This window comes from Strigops habroptila, chromosome Z (assembly GCF_004027225.2).
Source record: "Strigops habroptila isolate Jane chromosome Z, bStrHab1.2.pri, whole genome shotgun sequence".
Classification (NCBI taxonomy): Eukaryota; Metazoa; Chordata; class Aves; order Psittaciformes; family Psittacidae; genus Strigops; species Strigops habroptila.
The window spans coordinates 44,277,106-44,303,302 of NC_044302.2; the positions used below are offsets into that span (position 1 = coordinate 44,277,106).

The 26,197-nt window shown below is 38.3% G+C and overlaps 1 protein-coding gene across 2 annotated transcripts in view; it reads left to right on the plus strand.

The window, feature by feature from the left end:
- LINGO2 (leucine rich repeat and Ig domain containing 2) overlaps positions 1–26,197 on the plus strand; it is a 536,575-nt gene that overhangs the window by 327,968 nt on the left and 182,410 nt on the right. For both annotated transcript variants that reach the window (XM_030512831.1, XM_030512832.1), the window contains one exon: positions 24,032–24,074. The gene's annotated coding sequence lies outside the window, so the exon portion shown is untranslated. The remainder of the gene's footprint in view (positions 1–24,031; positions 24,075–26,197) is intronic.

Genomic DNA, 26,197 nt, shown 5'->3' on the forward strand with positions numbered 1-26,197 from the left:
GGATCACCTCCTTCGACCTGCTGGTCACGCTTCTTTTGATGCAGCCCAGGATGCGGTTGGCTTTCTGGGCTGCAAGCGCACACTGCCGGCTCATGTTAAGCTTCTCGTCAACCAACACCCCCAAGTCCTTCTCCGCAGGGCTGCTCTGAATCTCTTCTCTGCCCAGCCTGTAGCAGTGCCTGGGATTGCCCCGACCCAGGTGTAGGACCTCGCACTTGGCTTGGTTAAACTTCATAAGGTTGGCATCGGCCCACCTCACAAGCGTGTCAAGGTCCCTCTGGATGGCATCCCTTCCCTCCAGTGTATCAACCGAACCACACAGCTTGGTGTCATCAGCAAACTTGCTGAGGGCGCACTCAATCCCACTGTCCATGTCACCGACAAAGATGTTGAACAGGACCGGTCCCAACACCGATCCCTGAGGGACACCACTCGTTACAGGTTTCCAACTGGACATCGAGCCATTTACCACAACTCTTTGCGTGCGGCCATCAAGCCAGTTTTTGATCCACCGAGTGGTCCATCTATCAAATTGATGTCTCTCCAATTTAGAGACAAGGATGTCATGTGGGACAGTGTCGAACGCTTTGCACAAGTCCAGGTAGATGACATCAACTGCTCTGCCACTGTCCATCAGTTCCGTGGCTCCATCATAGAAGGCCACCAAATTGGTCAGGCAGGATTTCCCCTTAGTGAAGCCATGTTGGCTGTCACCAACCACCTCGTTGTCTTTCATGTGCCTTAGCATGTTTTCCAGGAGAAACTGTTCCAAGATTTTGCCAGGCACAGAGGTGAGACTGACTGGTCTGTAGTTCCCCGGGTCTTCCACCTTCCCCTTCTTGAAAATGGGGGTTATATTACCCTTCTTCCAGTCATCGGGAACTTCACCTGACTGCCAGGATTTTTCGAATATGATGGACAGTGGCTTAGCAACTTCATTCGCCAGCTCCTTCAGGACCCGTGGATGGATTTCATCAGGTCCCATTGACTTGTGCACGTTCAGGTTCTTAAGGTGGTCTCGAACCTGGTCTTCTCCTACAGTGGGCCTAAGGTCTTCGTTCTCACAGTCCCTGCATTTGCTTTCCAAGACTTGGGTTGTGTGGTCAGAGCATTTGCTGGTGAAGACTGAGGCAAAGAAGTCATTAAGAACCTCAGCCTTCTCCAAATCCATGGTAGCCAGTTCTCCTGATAGCTTCTGGAGAGGGCCTACATTGTCCCTAGTCTGTCTTTTATTTGCTACGTATCTATAGAATCCTTTCCTGTTATCTTTTACATCCCTTGCCAAACTTAATTCTAGCTGGGCCTTAGCTTTCCTAACCTGGTCCCTAGCTTCTCGGGCAATGCTCCTGTATTCTTCCCTGTATTCACTATATATGTGTGTGTTTGGGTTTTTGTATGTATACTTCCCTCATGAAAGAACTGTGTTTATTACACTTTTGTTTGTCACAGATATATGGTGTGCAAATGAGTAAAACTACAATTGAGAGGTGAGTGCCATATCGTAAATAATCATCAGAGACGTGTTTGTTCTCCAAGATGCTGCAGTCTCATGGTGATCAGAGAAAATGATTTATATTAGTTCAGTATTTTTATTTCATTTTGTGGTGCAACATTTGCAATTAAAATTGCTAGAATAGGGTAAAACATCTGTTTTCGATAAATAAAAATTTCACTGAGAATTAAAAGTAAAAACAGTCTGTGAATGCATTAGTGCATCTTTGAACTACCTTCTTTCTTTTCTTAAGTTCAATTCTTATTACTTTTACATTTTTCCCCTTTTTGATCCATTTTTTGTCTGTTCATTGTGCAGAGAGGGATGATAATTCTGGGATTCATAATTTTACAGTGAAACCTCATTGCTTTTTAAGAAATTCAGGAAGGTCGCTATGACGTTGGATCACATTCCTTCTGTACTTTTTCTGATTTTCACATCCTATAAGGCCTTCAAATACATAGAGAGTATGTGATTTAATTGTACTTGTGAGCAGCGGCATTTTCTGTGTGTTAATCCCTTTTCTTACTGGCTTCATTCTTTTTTCTTTTTCTTTTGTCATTGTTCTTTTTTTTTTTTCTTTTTTTTTCCTTTACTTAATTCTCATTATTTCTCTGAATTGTTCCTCCTGTTAGCATTTGAGTGAGCAAGGCGTGTTATTTGCTGTACCTGCAAGGCAGCATTTTTCTGAAGAAAGTTTTAGCACAGGTAGAAAGAATTATCTAAGTATTCAGTCTTGATGCAGAAGGTCATGAAAGCACAGAACAAAACTGATACAGGAAATGACAATATTTATTTTTGTACTCATAGTATTAAAAGATGTGAAAGTAGTCACAGGGCAGCAGCCTCAAGAGAGTTATAGGAAGGTTGTGCCTAGTAATAGATTATTTTCCCACACTCTAAGATACTGATATATACTGATGCAGTGCTCTATTTTATTTAACCTGTTTTAAGTGCTTGAAGCAGGTAAGTGATGTTATTCATTTTTCAGACTGTCCTTGTAGTTTATTGGTACTTACTTTAATATGGTTCTAGAAAGTAATACAAAATAAATTCACCCCACAGGTTAAAAAGCCCACAGAGGTGATGTGTGTTAGTTGGGTTTTGGTTTGGGTTTTTTTTTTTTTTTTGTATCTTCAGAACAGTAGTACTTTGGTAATGACCTGAGTCTGTTTTAACAGGGAATGTTGTTGGGTGAATCTTTGTAGGTAAATATACTTCTTATTTTCATGTTTTGCAGAGGGTCTACAGTCTGCTATTTAATACTTGCATCCCTGTTTTTGTATGGTCTGTTGCTAGTTGCACAATTGTCTTGAGTCATTTTGCAGATTTTAAACACCTTTCTAGCAGTGCTTGTTTTACTCCTCTGCAGAGTGTACCTTGAAAGAGATTACTCACACTCACTCCAAGCTTCCTAATTATGATTAGGACCACATTCAGCTTCTAGATAGAATAATCATAGAATCCTAGACTGATTAGGGTTGTAAAGGACCTTAAGATCATCTAGTTCCACCCCCCCGCCATGGACAGGGACACCACACACTAAACCATGTTGCCCAAAGCTCTGTCCAACCTGGCCTTGAACACTGCTAGGGATGGAGCATTTACCACTTCTCTGGGCAACCCGTTCCAGTGCCTCCCCACCCTCACAGTAAAGAACTTGTTCTTTACATCTAACCTGAACTCCCTCTGTTTAAGTTTAAATCCATTACCCCTTGTCCTGCCACTACCATCTCTGATGAAGAGTCCTTCTCTGGCATCCATGTAGGCCCCCTTCAGATAGTGGATAGTTCATGGCATCATAGAATGGTTTGGGTTGGAAGGGACCTTACAGATCATCTAGTTCCAACCCCTTGCCATGGGAAGGGACACCTTCCACTAGACCAGGTTGCTCAAAGCCCCATCCAATCTTCCATAGTTGGGCATGGAGAAAAATACTATGTTAGTTATTAGCAGTTTATATAATTTCAGTTATGCTTCTGCAATTGGTTTTCACTTTCTAGGGAAGAAAAATGTAGTCTGGATTCTCATTCTTTCTCTTTTTTTTCGCTCCCACTTATTGTCTGTTCTCAGTGTCCCTTCTAGTCTCAGCCTTCACCAACGCTCAGATGCTTGTTTCTTCTACCCGCCTTAGCCTTGCTTGATGTTCTTTTCTCCAAAGACATTGCTTATCCATCATTTTCTCTCCCTGATTTTTTCAGTTCATATGTGCATGTTTCTGCTTCACTTGTATCTCTCTTCTTCCTAATCTCTATTCCTGTTTATTCGTAGTGGTTTGTGACAAGCTGCTATTTCCTGTCATGTATGGTTGACTGGCAGCAATGACTATGCTTTGCTTTCTGCAATCTTTTGTTCTGTCTCCCTATTTCATTCATTACTAAGTAGCTGTCCCATAGAGGTAGCTCACATGGGTCTCTTCGCTGTTTTTACATGTACTTAATTTTTCATAGGCATCTGTAAAACTTTTTTGCTAGACAGTCACCATCTTTCTATTCACTGTTCATTATTTAAGAACAGATTCTGAGTTCTTGCAACATTTTATTTTCACTGTCAACCTGGAGACTTGAATTCAGTTTCAACAGGAGAGAGCGAGAGCTCCATAGCTTTAACTGTAAACAAACGCAATTAAAGTACATTACAATTATTGTAAATTAGTGGATTAATGCTGACCTATACTAGGCAGGATTCTGACCCCTACAAGATGCTTAAAAGCAAGCATGTTTGGAAATGTGTATCTGTAGCTCTGGTAGTATCATTTTGCTGAGAAAATTTCTCAAATATCACATTCTGGTTTGATTTCAAGTATAAAACATCCCACTGAGTGAGTCAAATTGTCTGGTAGGTCATGTGTCCTGAGTGGATTTAGAAAGGAGGACTTTTACTGATAATATTAGAAAGTGGCTGGCCTGTTAGATTTTGTGTATATCCTGATAACTGTGTTTCAGTAATTCCCTAGTCCACTGCAGCATCAATATCTTTTTCAAAGAACTGAAAGTAACTGAGTGTCTAACTAAAGTCTATAAATAGGATTGTAATTTCCTTGGACCTTGCTCACTATTCACATAGTAATCACCATGTTCCTTTTTATCACTTTCTGCCAACCCTAATTTCCAAGGCTGGATAGATCCACTGTTACTGGTGTGTATTATGTAAGTCTTTGTATGCACTTTAATGAAAAAGTGGATGATGATAGATTTTCTCATGCAGTGTGAATTTTCTCACAGTTAATGTAAACGAAATCTCGACAAGTGCACATATCCTTTGCCTAGTACTATCTTCAGATAACCTCTTTCCAAAGCTTTTCTGGTGTTCCTGCCATTCTTAAGTCAGTAGCTGTGTGCAGTGAAACAGGGCACATTCTGTTTTCTGCTTCTCCAGCATAAATTGTAACTTTGTGATAGTCTGCTTTGGCACTTTGCTGTTACAGAGCTTGGAGCAAGTAATAGAATTGGTGTTTAAGCAGCTTGTTTCAAGACTTGATTTGCAAAAGCCTTTCTCAGGTCATTGACAAGTTAGTTGCAGAAGTTTGCAGTTGGAAGTCAGTACGTCTCTGTGATCAACTGTTCAGCAGCGTGACTTCAGCATCAGGACTGATGAACTAGCTCAAGCAAAATCACTTAGAGCACTGGAGTCTTCTCAGTCTGTCCTAGCAAGCTGCATACTTGATTTCTAGTCTTCCATCTCCCCTTCTTCTTGTCAAGAAATTGAAAAGTCTTCAGTACTTTGCATACAGATAAAGTTCTGCATCCTCTTTGCATCCCAACTGGATAAGAACATATGAATTACTATACAGTAGTTCAAAGTGCTTTGAGTGAGTTTTGTGTCTAAAAAGGATTTTTAAAGGATGTCAGTATACTCAGTGCACTGAACTGGCCAGCACAATGATGTCAGTTGGAAACTGATAATTTTCTGGAGCAAAAATTAGCACAAATTCAATTTATGTTAATTTTGCTCGTGTTTACACTCCCTGGTTTAGGTTCATTCTCATAATATATACATTGTTACCTCCTATTTCCTTTTTCATTCTGTGTGGAGAGCCCTTCCAATTTACTATTTTGGGAAACATTTTTTCCAGTTAGTTTAAGATAAGATTTTTTTCTTTTCCTTTATATTGTGTAGCATAGAATAAATGATCTTATCTAGCATTTTGAATCAGCCTTGATTGAAAACTTTGGCTTAATTTTTCCTACCTAGTTAATGAGCCCAGGCCTGCAAATCCTTATTTTATTTATGTGTACTGTACTCTATATAAATTTCTGTCAAAAGAGACTTTGTGATTTATACCTACGCTTGAATTTAAGTATCGTTCCTTAACATAAATGGGATGCTGCCTCCAGGCAGGAAAACTTTGGAAATGAAATGCAAATAAGGAAAATAAAATTTAAACAATGAAGTGTTGATGCAAATAAACGGATAACAGCCAAGTGCAAGGTCCTACACCTGGGTCGGGGCAACCCCAGGCACTGCTACAGGCTGGGCAGAGAAGAGATTCAGAGCAGCCCTGCAGAAAAGGACTTGGAGGTGTTGGTTGACGAGAAGCTTAACATGAGCCGGCAGTGTGCGCTTGCAGCCCAGAAAGCCAACCGCATCCTGGGCTGCATCAAAAGAAGCGTGACCAGCAGGTCGAAGGAGGTGATCCTGCCCCTCTACTCTGCTCTTGTGAGACACCACTTGGAGTACTGCATACAGTTCTGGTGTCCTCAACATAAAAAGGACATGGAGCTGTTGGAGCGAGTCCAGAGGAGGGCCACGAGGATGACAAAAGGGCTGGAGCACCTCCCATATGAAGACAGGCTGAGAGAGTTGGGGCTGTTCAGCCTGGAGAAGAGAAGGCTGCGTGGTGACCTCATAGCAGCCTTCCAGTATCTGAAGGGGGTCTACAAGGATGCTGGGGAGGGACTCTTCCTTAGGGACTGTAGTGGTAGGACAAGGGGTAATGGGTTCAAACTTAAACAGAGGAAGTTTAGATTAGATATAAGGAAGAAGTTCTTTACAGTGAAGATGGTGAAGCACTGGAAGGGGTTGCCCAGGGAGGTTGTGGATGCTCCATCCCTGGCGATGTTCAAGGCCAGGTTGGACAGAGCCTTGAGCCACGTGGTTTAGGGCAAGGTGTCCCTGCCCATGGCAGGGGGGTTGGAACTAGATGATCTTAAGGTCCTTTCCAACCCTTACGATTCTATGATTCTATGATTCTATGATTAATCAATTTTGAACCAATTTAACTTACAACCTCACAGTGTGGATAATATCATATCATATGTGCCTTGCTGCATTTTTTCAATTAAAGCTCCAGTTTTCTGCAATACTGGTGTTGAAAACTTACGTTCAGGAGCCACCAGATGCATACTATTTATAATGTTACTTAATCAGAATCAGGACCAGTTAAGAACCAAAATAGACGCCTTGTGAAGTTTCATGCCTTGAAATTTCAGGAAATTTGCAGATGCAAAAATTTTAGATGAGTACAAATAAACTTCAGATAAGCATCCAAGCCTTTGATACTGGTTCAAATTAAGTATTTCATCCTTTAATAGTCTGACAACTGATAGTTTCAATATTTGATAGTCTTTCTTTCATCAACATATTAAAACATTCCCTGCTTGTTTTGAAAGTGTAACTAATCGGAAGAAAATTTCTCTACCACCAGCAGCCCTCTCTCTTCTTATGTATCTTGCAGCTAAAGATGAGCCAAGGCTAAAGGAGATTGCTGACTAATACTTTGTTAACAAACTACAGTAATGAGTCGTGGACAGTCATTAATCAGAAAACATTGATGTAGTGAAGAAGTGTCTCCAGTTGTAACTAGCTTCCTATTGTAAAACAAACTAACAAATCATGCATCTTTCTTCATAGTTTTGCCAATCCCTTTTATATCCTTGAATGATAATCAGCAAACAGTTTTAATCTTCTTTTATGCAGTGGCATTAACCCATGTAACATCTTCCCACAATTCTGTTTAACATTCAATTACTCTTTTCTTCATTAGTTCTTTGAAAGTAAGGATAAAAATGTCTAATTTTCCATAGCTTTAGTCTGTAGCTCCAGAACATCTGCCTAACTGAAGCTGGCAAGTATCAGTTATTGTTGATATCTGCTACTGTTAAAAATTGCCAGTGAGATGACTTAAATGGGAAAATCCAGGATTTTAAATGTTTTATTTATATAATTAAATTATTTGGCCATCCTGAAGCTACTAGACAGCCAGCAATGTGTGTTGGAAGCCCAGAAGGCCAATCAAATCTCAGGCTGCACAAAGAGAGATGTGCCCAGCAGGTCAAGGGAGTTAATTCTCCCCCTCTCTGCTTTCATGATATCCCACCTTCATCCAATTCTGGGGCCCCAGTACAAGAAAGGCCTGAGGAGGGACACAACAGTGGTCAGAGGGCTGGAGCACCTCGCCTGTGAAGAAAGGCCAAGAGAGTTGAGGTTTTCAGTCTGGAGAAGAGAAGGCTGCTGAAACACCCTATTGCAATATATAAAGGTGGCTTATCAGAAGACAGAAGAAGACTTTTTACCAAGGCCTGTAGTGACAGGGTAAGGGGCAATGGTTTTAAACTGAAAGAGGGCATATTTAGACTGGACATAAATAAGATATTTTTTACCAGAGAAGTTGTGGATGTCCCCTTGTTGGAAATGTTTAAGGTCAGGTTGGATAGGGCATGGAGCAGCCTGGTCTAGTGAAAGATATCCCTTCCCATTGCAGGGGAATGATCTTCAAATGTCCCTTCCAACCCAAACCATTCTATGTTTCTGTAAAACGAGTGCAATACTGGGAAGATGCTGAAGGTTGTCCTCTCAGCTTCAACACTGATGACATCTAATGCACACATAGCATGAAGACAGATAAATCATCCATAATTGCGGCAGTATCACATGCCAGTTCTGTGGGGACTGCTTTCTAGATTCCTCATGTTGCTATGCAAAGTAGGTTGGAAAATAACACTCTACCTTAGTGCTCGTCAAGCAGAATTAGAGTCCCTGCCTCCAAATAGTCCTAGGCATTAGTTTTCTTACCTTCTTTCTATATAGGACACACAGTTTTCCAGCTAGGTCAAAATGTAGGCAAAGATACTTCTTCCTCACCAGCCAGACTTCATGAGAAGTGTTACTTTCTTTTTTTTTGAAGAATACAGCAACTTAAATCCTCTGCTGTGTGGGATGTGAGGGATAGGAAATGTACTGAATTATCTTATTTACTATACTGATCACAAGCCACAACACAGTTCTCTAAGGCATGTTTAGTACTCAGTACATGGCATCCCTGTTCGCAGTACGTAAAGCCATTTCCTGTTATATGCAGAAGCGATTAGATTTATCACGTTTATGTACTCAGAGAACTTTAAAAAACAGATCTGTTTATCACCATTCTCGTTTTACTGCAAATGTTAGCAATTAATTCCATGTGAGCAAGTTTATTAAATGATAAAAATGAGAATTTATCTGCAAAGTGCAGCTCCCAAAGAACAAAAAGCAAAGGTTAACTGATCTGCATGTCTTCTGCCAGTCTCTTCCTCCAGCAGTAGTGGAAGTTCAAGGGACCCCATTTTTAAAGGCTGTTTCTGTGAGAGAGAGGAAAGTCTCAAGGGGAGGAGAAAGAGCATATTTGTTTTCAAAACCTATTAGATGCCTACCCTCTATTGAAATAAAGGGAAGGCATATACTTGCGAGAAGTGAGGGGGGGAGCATCTATACAAGTGTCTCTCTGAACCTCTGGGTTTCCAAAGGCTTTAATATTTCTATCTGTTTTGTAAGTGCCACAGGCGTGTTAATGCTATAGGCTTGTAGATGCAACTAGTTTATGAGATTGGGCTTTTTATGACTTTTTCTTTCCTCATGAAAGTATCCCCATTTCAAATGTTCAGAATGCTGTAGGCTCCCTTGCACTTTATTATGCAGATATAATCAAAGACACAATTTATAACCATAATCCACCACTTCTAATGAACTGAAAATTGTTAATGCAATCACCACTCCATTCCCCATGTTCAGATAGCATAACTTTAATCCAAGCTAATAAAACTTCTCATCTGTAGTAATGAGGCTAGTAGACTGTTTTCCCATAATATTAGAGGATTTAAAACAAATGGGAAAATATGCACAACTGAATCCTTCTGGCACTTTTAGCCACCAGAAGCCACTTACCTGAGGTGCTCTGATGTTCTTCTCAAAACCTGCATTTAAGTATAAATACCACTTTACAGTTTAATAGGACTTCAAAAGCAAATATGAGGTAACATAGCCCAAGCAGGGATCCAAGATCCAACTAATCTCTTGGATTCTTGTTTTTTTCTTTTTCTTTTTTAAAAAATTACATAAGAGGGTTTTTAAGTCAAATATTACTTAATTGCCATGTGTGTGCCCTGCTGATATTCAACCAGTTTCTTACTCTATATTGGTCTGCATAATTTCTGTGGGCCATCTGAATTTCTGTCAGTCTATTGAGATTCTTCTTGGTTTTTTTTTTTTTTTTTTACCCTGGAAGAAAACAGAAATACTGTATTTTTAATAGAAGCACATTGGAAAAAACAGGATGAGGTAAAGCAGTGATTAGTACCGAATACTATTCTTCCAACTGGAGAGTGGGGAACTATTTTTGCTTTTTCAGGAAACATGAGTGTGGCACTTCTTAGACTAATAAATTGATTGCAAATCTGCATGAAATTACCTCTTCCCTTAAAAGCTTATAGTATTTGTATGAGCAAACAAAACAGACAAAATGAGGCTGTAGTTTTTCTAAGAGAAAGACTGCAAGCCTGACACTTGTTCCCCAGCTGTGCTGTTGGCCACAGGATGAATGCCCTGGATCTTCTTTTCGTTGGCTCCTTTACAGTCATCTGTTTTCATGCCTATTCCAAATACCCTTCTTTGGTTACCCCATGCTTGACACAATATTGTCTTGGATTTTGTGTCCCTCTGGCACAAATAAAGAGTAAGAATGGTAGGCAAGAGCAAGTTTTGGAAATGTGTGTAGATGAAGAATAATACTGAGGTGATTACCTAGGTAGTGCCCTTGAAGTGTCTTTAAAGGCACTAAACTATCTTGGGCTTTTAATTTTTTTTAAAAAACATACTAGATTGTGTCTTATTGCTGTTTTTATTTCTTCCAGCCAATATTTCTGTATTGTTTTCTTATCTTAGATAACTGTCAGACCTTTGTTACCATAGTATCCAAGTTCCTCCTCATCTTTAATGTATTTCTTCTCCTAAATGCAGTCATGTCATGCTATTATCTGTACTATTTTAACTGAGACAAAATAACACACTAACTTACCTCTGTACAGTTTCAAAGAGAGTTTATGTTAGAACGGGGACTAAAGCTTCTGCTACCACATTCTTCACTACGCATTATTAGTTACTTGACCATTGCTTATGTATCATACTTTAAACATGCTAGGGAAAGTTACTGGCCTGTCTCTTCCAGGGGAAGAAACTCCTTTGTCAACAATTCAGTCTGAATAAGAGATTTTTCTGCTTCACCCTTAGACTCTCCTTGAGGAGTTGAATATGCTGGTATTTCATTACATGCTACTTAAAAAAGAGACATTGTAAATATAATGCTTATGTTAAATGTTCAGTAACAAAAAAATTAATCCCCAATTATCTTGGAGTGTGAGAAAAATTGTGTCTGAAATGTGAACTGGAGATCCAAGAAAACTTGACTTTGGTTTGCTGTCTTTGGTGACATACAAAGTTTGTCTTAAGTTACCAAACAGCATTTTTTGTGTTTTTGCATTCATCAGCAGTGTCAACAATGTGCTTCTTCTGGGCTCCAGTTCAGAGAATTACTTCTGTTTCAGGACATTTATGAATGTGCTTAATAGCAATCAAAGTCAATTGGAGCCAAACAAGTACTTAACTGCTTATGCAGAAGTGAGACTTTCAATTATCCTCACAATTCTTCTTCCCAGGGAGTTGAAGAAAAGGATTACAGTGGCTCAGTTTCAGCCTTTGTGATTATCAGTGTCTCCAGATTCAGCGTAAGTTCGTCAGCTTTGAGAAGATTCAATAGCCAAAGTATTTCAAAGATAGTATTTGTTGGCAAGTTCCAGAGAAGAACTGAAGTAGAATATTTGAAAAGAAAGAAAATGTTCTCTTTTTTCCATCACAGTTCATTTTTACAATGCTTTTATCCTCACCTACTATCTTAGGAGCCTTATTGACATGTAATATTCTTTGTTTCTGTTTCATTTCACCATATATAAGCCTGACATGGGTCAGACAGAAGTCAGCATTGAAAAAATTCTAAAAAACACATGATGATGTAAAAAAGAGATATAAGGATGGCAAACTGCAGGAGTTGAAGGAAAAAGCTGAGGCCTCTAGGAGTGAAAAAGCAATATTGATTACTAGAGGGGTTAGCTGAAGTAGGGTGATAAGGAAAAAAATCAGGTTCTCTCTCTTTTCTCTAATAAATAGTTATACCTTTTTTTTCTCAATTTTCATTGGCATCACATACAAGTATCCAGACATAATAGCTGTCATTTAGAAAAGTAGCTGTTAGTAGCCCTCTACTTCTTAACTCATGCAGAATTATTGTTTTTGAGATATTCCCCATATATAGAAGTTATCCTTGGATGCACAATCACCTTGAGTTCTGTTCCTTCCTGAGAAATAATGCTGATCTGTAAAGTAATCTCACTGCATCATTCAACACGTTACATGTGTTGAAAATTTGAAGCAAATATACATATTAAACAGTGTCTCCCATTATGAATTTTTTTTTTCCTTTAAATAGGAATTAATTCCTGTAACCTTAATTTTCTTCAACATGATCCATGATGGCCAATAAACCAAGTGTCATTTTGTAATATGATCACTCAATTTGCTCTCTGTGATGTAAATTGTGCCTTCAGAGCTATTTGAGTACACATCAATCTACTTAAGCCACTGAACCGCCTAGTATAGGCTCGTTTACTGGTCTAGTTAGACTTATTCACTAGTCTACACTAGTGCTGATGCTGCTATCATTTATATGGGCTAATTCAATGAAAATAAACTAATTACAGATCTGATAAGCCTCCTGTACCACAGATGGCACTAATTTAACTGTTTTGATTTTTAATATAATACATCCATGTTGAGAAGTCCTATGTAATCACAGCATATGACAAACTATGAGTGGCTCTTCAATGTCTTTAACTAAGGAGGTAGATTCTAAATGCTTGTAGACTTGATTAACATCTCCATGAATGCTTCAGTAACATCTTGCATTTGCATTTAAAATTAAAAAGTTAAGCAATGAAAGTAAATAAGAAATAAAATAATTCATTGCTGTTTTTCCCCTTTGTCTGTTAAAAAAGCATTTCATAAGTTTATTTTGGTTTTAAGAAACAAGAGAAATTTTCTCTTCACAAGGAACAACAGCTGGTTGGCCAAAAAAACCTTCTGTGAGATTCAGTTGCAGTACAGAACAAAATTTTTCCACATTAAAAAAAAAAAAATAGTCTCTTTGCTTCATTGAGCAATGTCAACTTCTTTTGTAATGTCCGAGAAAAGGAAATTGAAATATTGTGTACCTTTAGTTTTCCATTTTATGTTCATTTGTATGCAGCATTATTCTACTTAGCATTATTCTCCAACAGTTCTTTTTCTGTTTTCCACTTAAATGAGTTTCTAAAATCTCTTTGCTTTCATCAGTTTTCCAGAGAACTGTGTTCTATTGTATAAATTATTCCAGCCTTTCTCCTGTGCTACCTTTAAAAGATTGACTTGTAACTGGATTGCCGCTTTTGCTGATTCCACCATTGTATTGCAGTCTTTTCCCTTAAGGTTCCCAAATAATTTTCTTTCAGATAACTGTTGTTGCTGTTGGTTTTGAAATTGCAGTCATTCCTTATTTCTACTTCAGTGCTTCTAGGTAATTAGTAATAACACAGGCAAATAGTAGCCAGTATCAAGCCTTTAAAAAGCATAATAGTCACAGTATATAACAGCTCTAAGGTTCTTTCTCACTAAGCAGAATTGCTGGTTTAAGCTGTTGGTTTCAAAGAGAAGTCTTTTAAATGAATGCCAGATACCATTAAAAAAAAAAAAAAAGACTGGAAAAGAGACAGAACCATCTTTCTGTAACAACTCAGAATATTTTTTTTGATGTGATGAAATGAATTATTGTTGTATTAATAATTATAATTATGCATCTAAAGGCTTACTTCATTTTACCTCTTTGTATGTGAAAGTCTACATTTTAGTGGGTATGTACAGATACCATGTATAAACATGGTATACAGGATCTAAAAGGAGTGGGGGAAAGCCGGTTCAGCAGTATTATTCCTTTAAAGCGTTTTATCAGTGTAACATTTGAGCACCATTGAGTAACTGATGGATTGCACAGCTGACCTTAAACTGTGTGAAAGAGAGAAGTACTGTTACACTCAGTTTTCAAAAGGCGAAGCGGCTGTCTCTGAAATCACACAGCAGGTATGTCTGGTTGGGGAGCAAACTGTGTGTTCACTTGTTACAATAAAGATGTTGTGTCAAGATAGTATTTATTGTAATGTGAACTTTTTGTTTCAAGTTGAGTCATTCTAGTCTGTTAAAAAAAAAAAAAAATACAGTACCTGAGAGAAAAATTGATTTCCTGAAGTGGTTTAAAACAATCATAGAATCAGCTAGGTTGGAAAAGACTTTTAAGATCATCAAGTCCAACTGTTCCCCCAGGGTTGCCAAGTCCACCACTAAAAGAGCCTCATCTACACATTTTTTGAGCACTTCCAGGGACAGTGATTCCACCACTTCCCTAGGCAGCCTGTTTCGATACCTGACCACCCTCTCTGTGAAGAAATTTTTCCTAATATCCAATCTAAACCTCCCCTGGTGCAGCTTGAGGCTGTTTTGTCTGCTCCCATCACTTGTTACTTGTGAACAGAGATCAGCCACCTCCTAGCTCCATCATCTTTTCAGTTATCTGTAGAAAAGTTACAGTCGGAAGGAACCTTAAAGATCATCTAGTCCAGCCCCTTTGCCAGGGGCAGGAGCATCATTCACTAGACCAGGTTGCTCAAAGCCCTGTCCAACCTGGGCTTGAACACTGCGAGGGATGAGACAACCACAGCTTCTCTGGGAAACCTGTTCCAGTGTCTCACTACCCGCACAGTAAGGAACTTCTTCGTAATGTCTAATCTAAATCTGCCCTCTTCCAGTATTAAATCAAATCAGTATCAAAACTGTTGTTAACAGCACATAATTAATTGATAATCAGTGAATTATACATTTGAGGCCAATAGCAATAACAAAAGAAAGTACACCATAATATTAAACACTTACTTACAAAACATTGGTAAACACCTACAAGCTTCCAGGCATCCCTCTATAGCAAATCACAAGGAGATACAACTACCCTCTATACAAATAAATGTGAAGTGTGTATGGTTGCATGCACACTACCTCCCCTTACTGGATCTGGATTTGCAAATCTCCTTCCTAGCCTTGTGGGCCCCTGCCACATGCTCTGCCATGGTAGAACAAACACTGCAGTGTACCTGCCCTGGTACCACCCTGCAGCCCACTGCCCCACACACCGGTGAGGAATCCCCTGCAATGTCCCAGACGCACCAGTGTGGGGTCCCTTCTCTGTGTCCTTCCGCCATGATGGCTCACAGTGGGGTGGAGGTAGCCAGCAGCACCGTACAGCAAGGCTGCTCTGTCCATCCCAGCAGCACTCAGGGTTGCTTTTCTGCACACAGCATTCCTGTGTTAGTCTTCTTTGCTTTAGTGAGGGGTCTGCGGTAACCACAGACTTCACAAAAAAAAAAAAAAAAAAAAAAAGAAATGGGCATGTGCCAGATTAAAAAAATCCCAAAATGTATTATTTCATTTGTCTAAGGTATTTTAAGATAGATTTAAAGCAATAATGGCTGCACACAATAGAAATAAGAATGTGCAGTTGAATGCATCTGACTTTTCTTTTTCAGAAGATGCTGACAAAAGTGCAATGATGTTAGAAGCTTACAAAATTTCTGCTAAAAATCAGTATATACAAAACAATAAGAGGTTGTCTTGTACAATACCAATATTTGGACAGTGGTGGGATCTTGGGTTAGGGGCATAAATGAAGATTTAATAATATTCCTTTGTTTGGCTTTATAGTAGGAAAGATAGCATACGTAAGATGGAACAATGTAGTGTGGTGGGAGAATACATATATCTTGCTTTAAAAAAGCAATGAAACTTAATTATACTTGTATACTTGTGATCTTTATTTTCTGAAAAAATATACACGCCTTCCCTGGAAGCCCCATTATATGCAGCTACATTCTACATAATCTAATTATGTATACAGGAATATGACTCTTAGAAAGGGAGATGAGCATTCCAGGGGGAGAACGCTCAACAATAGCAAGTGTAACCCTGTTCAGCAATTTTAATTAGGATTAATTATGACTGTTTTCTAATAATGCAAGTTAATAATAGAAACCCATGCACTGATACAGTCTTCTCAATGCTTTTTTAGGAGCAGATCACGACGAACTTTTATTGGTTATTGCTTTTGGTGCATTACCGTGTAGATTGTTCTCTGACAGCTGATTTTTTTTAAACTGAAATCTTCAATTGTTTACAATGTGATTGTTTCTGTTTTGAAACTGATTTCATTTTATTCACCTTTCTTGGTTATTTTCCTTCTTTGTGTTCTATATTTTTCTCCATTATTTGCTCTTTTCATTAAAGCAAAAGATACTTAGCTGGGCAGCTTCCAGATATAGCTGCAGTTTTGATGCCATTTCCAGTCAATCTCACCCTCATGTTGATTTGTGTTGAGAAGTCACTTCTAATAAGCAAGTAATTCATTTTGCAGGTCCAAATAAAGGTACGTTTGGGAAGGTTGAATGCTTTTGTATGTTCAGCTTTTAATTTCAAATCTTATAAAGTCAATATGTATCTGTGTGGACAAGTTTGAACATGGTATTCTGTGTTTTATAGTTGTCCTAAATGAACTGTTCATGCTAATCATAACTCAAGCTATGTGCTGGCAGAAGCCAGACAATCAATCTGATTAGTTAGGCTTATTGTCAATATGTTGCTACGACAGGCATAGGGGTTTTGTTTTATTATATATATAGTTTTTATTGCAGTGGTTCTTTCTGGGAATATGGGGATGAAAGGCTTTTTAGTTCTGTAAATTCTTCAGAAATTAGACACTGCTTATTATTCGAAATGGGCAAATTTGCTTTCAGATAGCACTTTTCACTGAGATAACATTGCATATATTTGAAGTACTATGAAAATGCAAAGTCTAATTCTCATACCTGATGATTTTGGTGGAGAAGGTACATCAATCTAGATTTAAATTGCCTGGGATTCAAATTAATGGCATGGATGCGTCTTAAAAGCTTCATATGATCTGTTCTAAGAATCAACAAGTAAGAGGATTATCTGTCCAGCTCCTTTTTCTAAACCAACTAAAACATGTCTATTTACAAAGACCTCTCCTCTGCCTACCTCATTCATTTTAAAAGCGCCTGCCCCAAGTCTTCCTCATTAGGAGAGCATATGGGAATTAAACGGGATTTCTTCTTCCCATGGCTCCAGCACCTAGTGCTCTATTAAAGAAGAGGCTTTCAGGAGCTCAGGAAAGCAACCTGTGTTGTTAATATAGTGTTACAGGAAGGCAAAATGTGTTTTGGTCAAAGTTATGTGAGAAAAAACAGATCTGAGATTCATATGCATGATTCTCAGTTCTTTGTTCCTCACTCAATAAAACACAGTGATTGTAAAATAAGATGTTTTCTGCAAGTATACTGTAACATGAAGCATTGACTAAGGACAGGAAGTAAAAATAAAGGTAACCCTATTTCATAACATAATGCCTGATTCTAGCTCAGTTTGCCTGCTGCATTCTTTCCTAACATCGTATAACTTTATATTATCTTTCTCCTCACAGGAAAAAGGTTATGTCTGTATTTGTCATGAATTAATGGAGTATGTGCAGATATAAGAAATAAAAAAAACAGTGAATTGGTATGCATTTATAATTGTATGTGAAACTGAGAAGATGTCAGGACAGTAAATATTATTTCCTTTTTCTTCTTTACTCTCAGGATAGCCCACATCAAAAATCTTAGCTACGTTTTCAGCTAGTCTAAACCACCTTCAGTAGAGGTACTCTTATTTATATACTCTGGGGCACAATACTATTAGGACTCTAGTCCTATTCCTTTACCAGCTGTATTAGGATGAATCTGACTGTACACACCTGGTCCAAAAAGGAGTAGAAGTAAAAATGCAAAGATGTGAGTAACTCATATTCATATCCCTCTTCTTTTGATTTTGAATGAAGAGAGGTGGAGAAACTGATCTAAATCAGTCAGCAAAACTATATAAAGTCAGACTGCTTTTAACTGCTTACACTGAGGCTATTGACACATATATGCAGTTCCAAGCAAAGCAAAATTCCAGCTTGTACTCAGTACAGATTTCATCTGTGCTTTGAAAAAGGAAAGTTCAGACAGCTTTAGTTTTCATTTGAAAGTAGAATTTAAAGCAAACTATGGAACCTCAAAAATTATTGTTGAATGGGGTCATTATTCCCTGGTAGTCTTTACTAATGACTTTGTTAGTAACACCCACTTCAAGCTAGTCTAAAGGAGCACAGGCAGGATGCTGATAATCCTTTTATCCATTAGTTGAACTCTTTTCTCTGATAAGAATTTGAAACTTGCATCTTTCTAAACTGTTTTTAGTGACTAAGCTTTCCAGAAAACCTGAGAGAGGTAGAGTTATTGTTGGCATAATTGCTGTGAGTATACTTTGGGAGGGAGGATTGGAACATTAGCCTCAACACATGCTGATACACACTGCTGAAACAGTTGTTCTCATAACCAAGTGCCGCAGAGCATTGCCTTTATCCTGCTTTAATACCTCTCAAGCCAGGTGCACCTTAATCCATCAAGTTTTTTGTTGTGCGGTTTTTTATGTAGCATGAGGAGTTATGTACTATTGCATAAAGTCTCATCACAGGTAGAGTTAGTAGTTGTTGCAATCTCAAAATATATGTTGGTTCCTGTCAAGCTCAGGTGTAACTGAGCAAGATGTGTTTGTGACAGCACTTGTAGAGGCAAAATTGCAAGGATACCCTAGAAACAACTGCTCTTGGGAGCTTTACTGATAAAAACCTCTCTAAGTAAATTAGTAAGTAACAGGAATATCTGTTAAGAGCATTGGAATAGCTACAGCAGTCTTTTTGTTTACAACATAAATAGGAGGTTTTACTTCTACTCCCAGTAGAATGGAGTGAATTCTGGGGTGATATTAAAGAAGGCAAGAAAGGTATAGTGGGTTCCTTTTGAACAGTTTAAACTGATCTACTGTGAAGTGTTAGCAGAAGGCGTAAATTGAAGGTCAGTAGGGAATTGTTATGACTTGCCACTTCAAATAACCTTTTGTTAACTGCATCTTTGGCCACACACTTATTTTCTGGTTCCTCATCTTTACTTGCCCCAGCTTTAGGATGTGTAGGATGCTGTAGGTACAGAAATTTATTTCTTGCTCTGCTCCAAATTCCTGGTTCAATTAGGTGGTTTCAGTTACAGTTAAATTACTCTGATAAAAACATTCTCAAAACTAGGTTAACCACGGAGTAGTATGAAAAGGGCTTTGTAGCAGCTGTCATTTATGATGGTCTTGTGTTGTCTGCAATACTGTACAAGGAAGAGATTCTAGAAATTTGCTTGGATTTTATTTTATTTAAAAGTCAAAATACAGTGAGAAAACAGATGCTGTCAGCAGCAGTTTCCACTTCAGAGCACCATGCAAGCCTGATTCTAGCAACAAGATCTTTGCTGTGACACTGAGCATAGAAGGGTAAAAAAGCATTTTCTACCTAGGGCAGTTCCTTCACACATACACAACCCTTCCTTCTCACATATTGCTGTAAGCTCCTGGGGACTTTCTATGAAGCTCTGAAGGGAGAACCTTGTAGTCTATAAGTCTTCATTCTGCACATATGGCCTTTATCCTCCTTGAACGCACTGCTATCAAGTCACTGAAACACGTAACAGTCCTGTTACGTGTGCACTGGTGAGCAGGGGAGGTGGCTGACTTTGCTATAACTCACAGTTGCACTCTGTAGAAGCTGGGCAGCAAAGAGAAATTGGCATGCTCTTGTTTTACTCTATTCTTCTGTGGCTCTGGCTGGGGCAAAATTTCAGAGAAATTAAGTAAGATTTCAGTCTCTATCTTCTCTAAAAATTCCCTTGTTGTAATCATTCACAATGGCATACCATGTTTTGATAAAGGAGTGAATTTCAAAACATGTCATTCTCATGGGCTCCACTTTGCTTCATAGTCTGCTAATATTATTGATGCTTTTTCAATGTTACTTAAGGTTCACAGTTCTCGTTTTCCATTACCTTGATTTAAATACAAAGTCACCTGCATTAAGGCGAGTCTTGGCTTTTCTGTATTAATGCTATACTTAACTCAGTAGAAATCCATCTATGGCGTTCCATGGACTAAGCATAATGCTTTTCTTGGTGAACTTTAGAACTTTTTAGGTGGAATGGAGGTAGATGAACATAGAATTTTTCTTGCTCTATTTAGTAGTGGCATGTTAGTGGCATTTACTCTCAACTTCATGTCAGGAAATATCCATGTGCAGATAACGAATGACAGTATCACTTCAGAGATCTTTTAAAATATGAGAAGCAGCTGTCAGTAAAGAGTGAAACTAAGCCACTGAGAATGAAGTGATGGAGGCTGTTGTATGGTTAGGGAAAAATAATGAACTAATGCTATTTAAAGCAGGACAGTATGAAAAGGAATGTCATGTGACTAGGAGGGGGATCTGTTGGTTATGTACCTTCCTGTAGCACATCCTGCCAGCAATGCGTGCTGTCTGTGGTTGTGATGAAGTTGATTCCTGATAAAGTATCCTGGCAATGCATGCTTTACCTTCCTGCAGAATTTTCCTGTGGATGTAGATGAGTTGATTGGGACTGAATAATTCTCATCTTCCTATAGCTGCAAGACTGTATCCACCCTTGTGTGCTAAAAGTGAATCCCTGCTGTTACTCCATGAAATAAACACCCAAGACTTTGTTTTAACTTGCTTATGTAATGAGCATGCTAGACATGATTATATATAAAAAGAGGATTAAAAAAATCACTGATCTGTAATTATGTGATCTCATTTGACATCTAACTATATGATAAGAAATCAGTGATTAAATTTCCATTCAAGGTCTTTGTTCATCAGTCACAAAACAAGCTCAGTAATTGCCCCTTAGTTATTGTGAGAACTGTGCCTTCATTATTACATTCCTAATTGGTTTCAGTTAAGGAAATTTATTTTTATAGATCGCTCAGCTGACTCTTTCAGACCGGTGAGTCTCCATTGTTTTCAGTGTAGAAATCCAAGCCTATAGATTATGTTAAAAGAAATTCATATTATCCTGCTTGTATATACAATTGGGTACATACTACATACATACCTGAGTACACATTATATTTTGTTCTACGTTCTGTGAGGCATCTCAATCCAAAATGTTTTATAAAAGTTCACAGAACTTCCCAGCAGAGACCTGTAGTCTGCCTGAAAGAGACAAGAGCTACATCATCAAAGAAAAATCAGCTTTATGTTGTAACTGTGGGTGAGATAAAACCATCCATTGTGTGGAAATGTCGTGTTTATTGTCCAATCAATTCTGCAGACAGAATCTGTATGATTTTGATCACTAACTTGCAAGTTTCTTATTAGGAATTTTTTATTGTACCCCTTGAGGTGAATTAAACACATTTGGGCTTAAATGTAAAAAATTTACTGCACAATGCACTGGACATCCTACCACCATACGCAGCTTTACAGGGAGTCTGAAAAGGTGCTTCACGAGCCAATTCCTTATGTGCACTTGTACAGCCACCAATCCCATGAGTGTCAGCAAAGAGTCCCTCAGCCAGCATTGGGTCCATCCCGCAGCCCAGCTCTGCTGCTCCAAGGTGGCCCCTGAGGTCATTCCTAGGTCAGAAATTACCAGTGCTGAGCTGCTGCAATTTGAATTTCACCTTCACTCTACTGGTGGACACACAACTCTTTCAACTTGACTGCATTTGCTAGATTTTCAGAGGGTTAATAAGAAAGATGGCAGTTTTGTGGCAAAAAAGCTGCTCTTTCAGCAGATATGAAGTCTTCTTTGAAGAATGGGGACACTAGAACAATAACCTGACAGTCCTTGGTGGAACTTTCTACCAAGGGCCAGATTAGGTGCTTCCTGAAATCTAAACCACCATTTTAATATTAATTTTGAATGATAATATCATAAAGTAAGAGTTGTGGGGTTTGGGGGGGGGGGAAAGGACAAAAAAAAAAATCTAAACCCCCCCCCCCCCAAAAAAAAAAAGGCAAAAGAGATGATGAAAGTCAGTTTGGAAATATGGACTTAAAATTAAGAAGTCTGTAACGTACACAGCAGTACTGGAAGAAGCTTGATATGCTAAGTTCTCTGTTTATAAGGTGGTAGTTAGAAATGTATGAATTCTATTAAGTATGAATTACAGATAAAACATTATATTCTACAAATGCTTTCTACCTTTCATAGTTGTCCTTACTTGAAGGAGGGTATTTTTCTTACTGTTGCAACAATTCTTGGTATGTTTTCCCAAATCATTGCATGTAGAAGGAGGATATACCTCCCTGACTTTAATGCGTTTGTTTCAGATATACTTTCAAGCTTATTAATTCAAATCAGTAAATTCTAGGTGTGGGTCTGTTTGGGGTTTTTTTGTGCTAAATATCACCTTTTTTAAATTTTGAAAGTTTTTTCTAGAAAAATATTTGTCTTAATTGACATTATTTTTAATAGAACAATGCAGTTGAAAATGTTTGTCAGAAGTTGCAGTCTCTTTAAAATGAAATAAATGTTGTTGTGATGATCTGTACACACAACTATATACTTGAGAAGAAAAATGCGATTTTGCTACAGCAAAAAATCAGAACCTATCTCTAATAAGCACTTCATTGAGACACAAATATATGGTTTATTTTTGAGTGAGCTACCTAGGAAACACATTCTCAAGATCAGCTTCACTGAGTTTCAGGGATTATCTAATAAACTGCAGATTTCAGGAGATTTGGGAATGATGTAGGATCTGAAATTTTACGGAAGATTAGTCTTAGATCACTCATGGTGCAAATATTCAAACCTCCTATATCTAGCCAGATTCAGTATGCTTTTCAGATTGCCTTTTGTTCCCTCGCAGGGGAATCACAAGTCATGTTACTGAAGGTGGGAAAATACGCTTTTCTTTATGCTAGCCGATGAAGCAACAGCTATTGAGACAATGTTACTTGTCTCAATACACCACTGTGATGTGTTCCTACAGAGATCATTTAATGATCTGAACCTAAAGCAAATATTTTGGATGATCCCCATAAGCTGTGTATTTGCTATAAAGCAGTTAAACCTGTGAAATTAAGATGAATAAATTGGTTGCACTATATACATTGTAATAGGTCAAGCTCTCTAGTTAGTATAGCAGTACTGTACTTAGACTGTAGCTCCTCGTGCTTCAAGGGTGACAGGTAATTTCACATTTCCAGAAAATTGAATATAGCAAGTCCAAAGTTTTATACTTGAGATATTTTCAAAGAGATGGGGAATAAACAAATATTTTCAATCATAATATGTCAATTCTATATACATGTATTTATAGGTCTATATATGTAAGTATACATTTAAATATATATGTGGGGTGAACAATGGAAGGCGAAGATAGGCTACCATAGGAGTAATCTTCTTCCTAATCTCAGAAAAATATGTCAGAGTTCTCTGTCAACGGCGCTATGATGTCTCGAATTTAAGGGTGAGATCCTCCAACCCTATAACCTGCTATCAATTTTCTCAAATCATTCTAGATTTTGAGAAGCAAAGTTTCTGCTCCAGAGATTCTTTCACATTAGAGTACAAGAAAGGATGATGTCATACATATAATATGAGAAAATAACAGAAGGTAGAATGGGAAAAGACATCAAAGTTTTCCTATGCAAAATAAGCTGTTCCCAGTGCTCTGTCTGTAATGCTTTGTCCAATGTGCTGACACCAGTATTGGTAAACCAGGAGAAGTCTAGTCGTTATATTCCCCTTCATTCCAAAAAAGCTGAGTAAGAGGTTGGTGCTAGGTATGTTATTTTCTGTCATCTGTAAGATTGGTATTTATTTTTGAACTGTTTGTTACTGCTGCCGCGGTAACCAGTGCTGCAGAGGGAGTACAAAATATTGTTGATTCCTGCTTCGTGAAATAGTTGATTTAGAAAGATTTCTTACTAGGCTTCGTAATGCAAAATGAGGTGAAATCCAGGTTGGGAGGCTGGAGTGGTCAGGAGTGTATTTTACAGTGGACCTTCTTCTCAGAAACCTCAGAAAAGGAACTGACGAACTGAATAAATTACACTCATCTTTTGAAGGTAGCTTTATGTCAGCAAGGAGCATGCTGCTTGGTACTAAAGAAGCTACTGCAAACTGTGCTAAGTAAAAGATTTCAGATAACAGGATTTTTTTCTTAAACTAAATCCATTGCAGAAGTTTTAACAGGTGTATTTTATTTCCAAAGGTGCAGTGATTGTCTCCAGGACTTGAACCCACTGAGGCTTAAGGTACGTTATTTATACTTTCCATAGCAATACAACTTGATCTAAATATGTTTTCTATTAATGCTTGTGGTTATGTTGCAAGAAAGTTAAAAATGAAATGGTTTTAGTCATAAGTTTACACGTTACGATTTTTTTTTCATATGTAGGAGAACTGGGATGTGTACTGTATTCTTTTCATTGACCAATATAAGTTGATATATGACAGGTCATATATCTCACCATTCTTAAATGGATAGAATAGGATTAACTGATTCATGGGCTGGTAAGTTTTGCTCCGTTTTGTGGCTTCCACTCTTAAATCATGAAATCTGAAAAAGGTAGAAAAACATAGGGCTATTTCTGCACTGTATTAAGCCTTTTGTTATAGAAACTAAGTTTGGACAGAATGTGTATCAAAGCTCGAGTTCCTGCAACTCATTGTTTCTAGAACTTCACCTTTCCATTTTATATAAAATGAGGCTATAGATCCAAGACTACGGAGGGGAAAAAAAGAGGAATTTTAGAGAGTTGGGAATTAGATAGCAAAGAAAAATGCAGCAACTTTTGAAATCAAAAATATCATCTCTATTTTTAGTGTTTGATTTTATGGTTACTGCTGCTCTTCAGTCATGCCTGTGGTTTCTTGTGCACAGGGAGAGAATAGAGAGGTTAGAAAGTATACATGCATGCACTTGAAGAGCTAATCAGTGAATTCTTCAGTGTTTTTGTTACATTGCTTGTTATCCTGCGATTATGCTTGCTTACACACTTCCCCTCTTCAAGATTGAAAAGACTTTTGAGGAGTTTCTGCTCTCCCCAGCCCATGCTAGATTTATTAGCGAAGATCTCCTCCCTTCTTTATATGCATGTTTCCAGGTGTATTCTGGTAGACTCACCATCATCATTAGAAATAATAAGTGTCCATGTTCAGAACTTTTGTTCAGGCAGTAGCTCCAATGAGACTAGGATGTGTCACAGCTGTTACATGAAGCAAAATATTTGCACACATACAGGTAATATGCTTCACTCATGACCCACTGGAGTTGCTGCTAGTGTTCAGAGCAATTGACAGCTCCTCTGATGCACCCCACATCATTCCACCGACAGGCAGCGAACTGACAAGCAGTAAAAAAATAGCCATCAGCCAGTCACAACACTTTTTATGCAGAAGTGATAGAAAAGTTCCCATTCCCAGTGTTGCTATCTGATTATTTCCAACTAGTTGGCATGCTGCTTTTACCTTCAGATTAACTTCTGATAACTGCCAGATACGTGATTTCACTGGGTTTGGGCCAGTTGTCAGTAGGTAGGTGACTACCCTAGTACTTTTAGATTTGATTAACATGTTTTGTTGGCTTGTCAGGGAGGACAGAAATCAAACAGGTTGTGGGGAAGGAACAGCCATGTTACTATCAGGGTTACATATTCTGCCATGCAACAATTAGCTGGTATCCGTCTTCCAAACCAATAACCAGGACTGCAAATGCAAATGGTGCTCTTAAAACAGATCATATTTGTAGCCAGTAGCTTTTGCATTTGATGTTTTAAACTGATCTGTGAGTACACGTATACTATAACCACCCCTAAATATGTATCAGTACAACACTGAATTTTGTTTCACCCTCTACTGTAGCTTCAAAAGTCCCCTAGACATATAAGGGTTCAGATGGCACCATCACACTACTTTCTTTTGAAGGTTCCCACTCGCTCTTCTAGCACATTCTCACTTTATTCTGTGTTTTGTTGCTACTGCTGTAATAACCTCTGTCACAAACCCACTGAAAGTACTGAAACTCCAATACCAACATTTAAAACAAGTCATCAGAACTGATGTTATATTCATTGCTATGTTGTTCTCTCTCCCCTAGCTCTTTCTCCACGCTTTGCCTGTGATCTTGATTTAAATAGTAGACCTTTGAGTCAGTTAGTGTCTCATACATTTATATGGTGTGGCACAAAAGAAACTCTTATGCTGTCCTCCTTTTCCATCAGCACTACTGGAAAAAAAAAAAAAAATGAGAGCGCTATGAGTATCTCCCCACAGATTATACAGAATCAGCCAAAGAGCAGTGCCCCAAATCCCTCATTTCTTTCTTCTTTGAGACTTAGGCATAGTCATGACATTGCAAAACAAGACTGGCAAAATG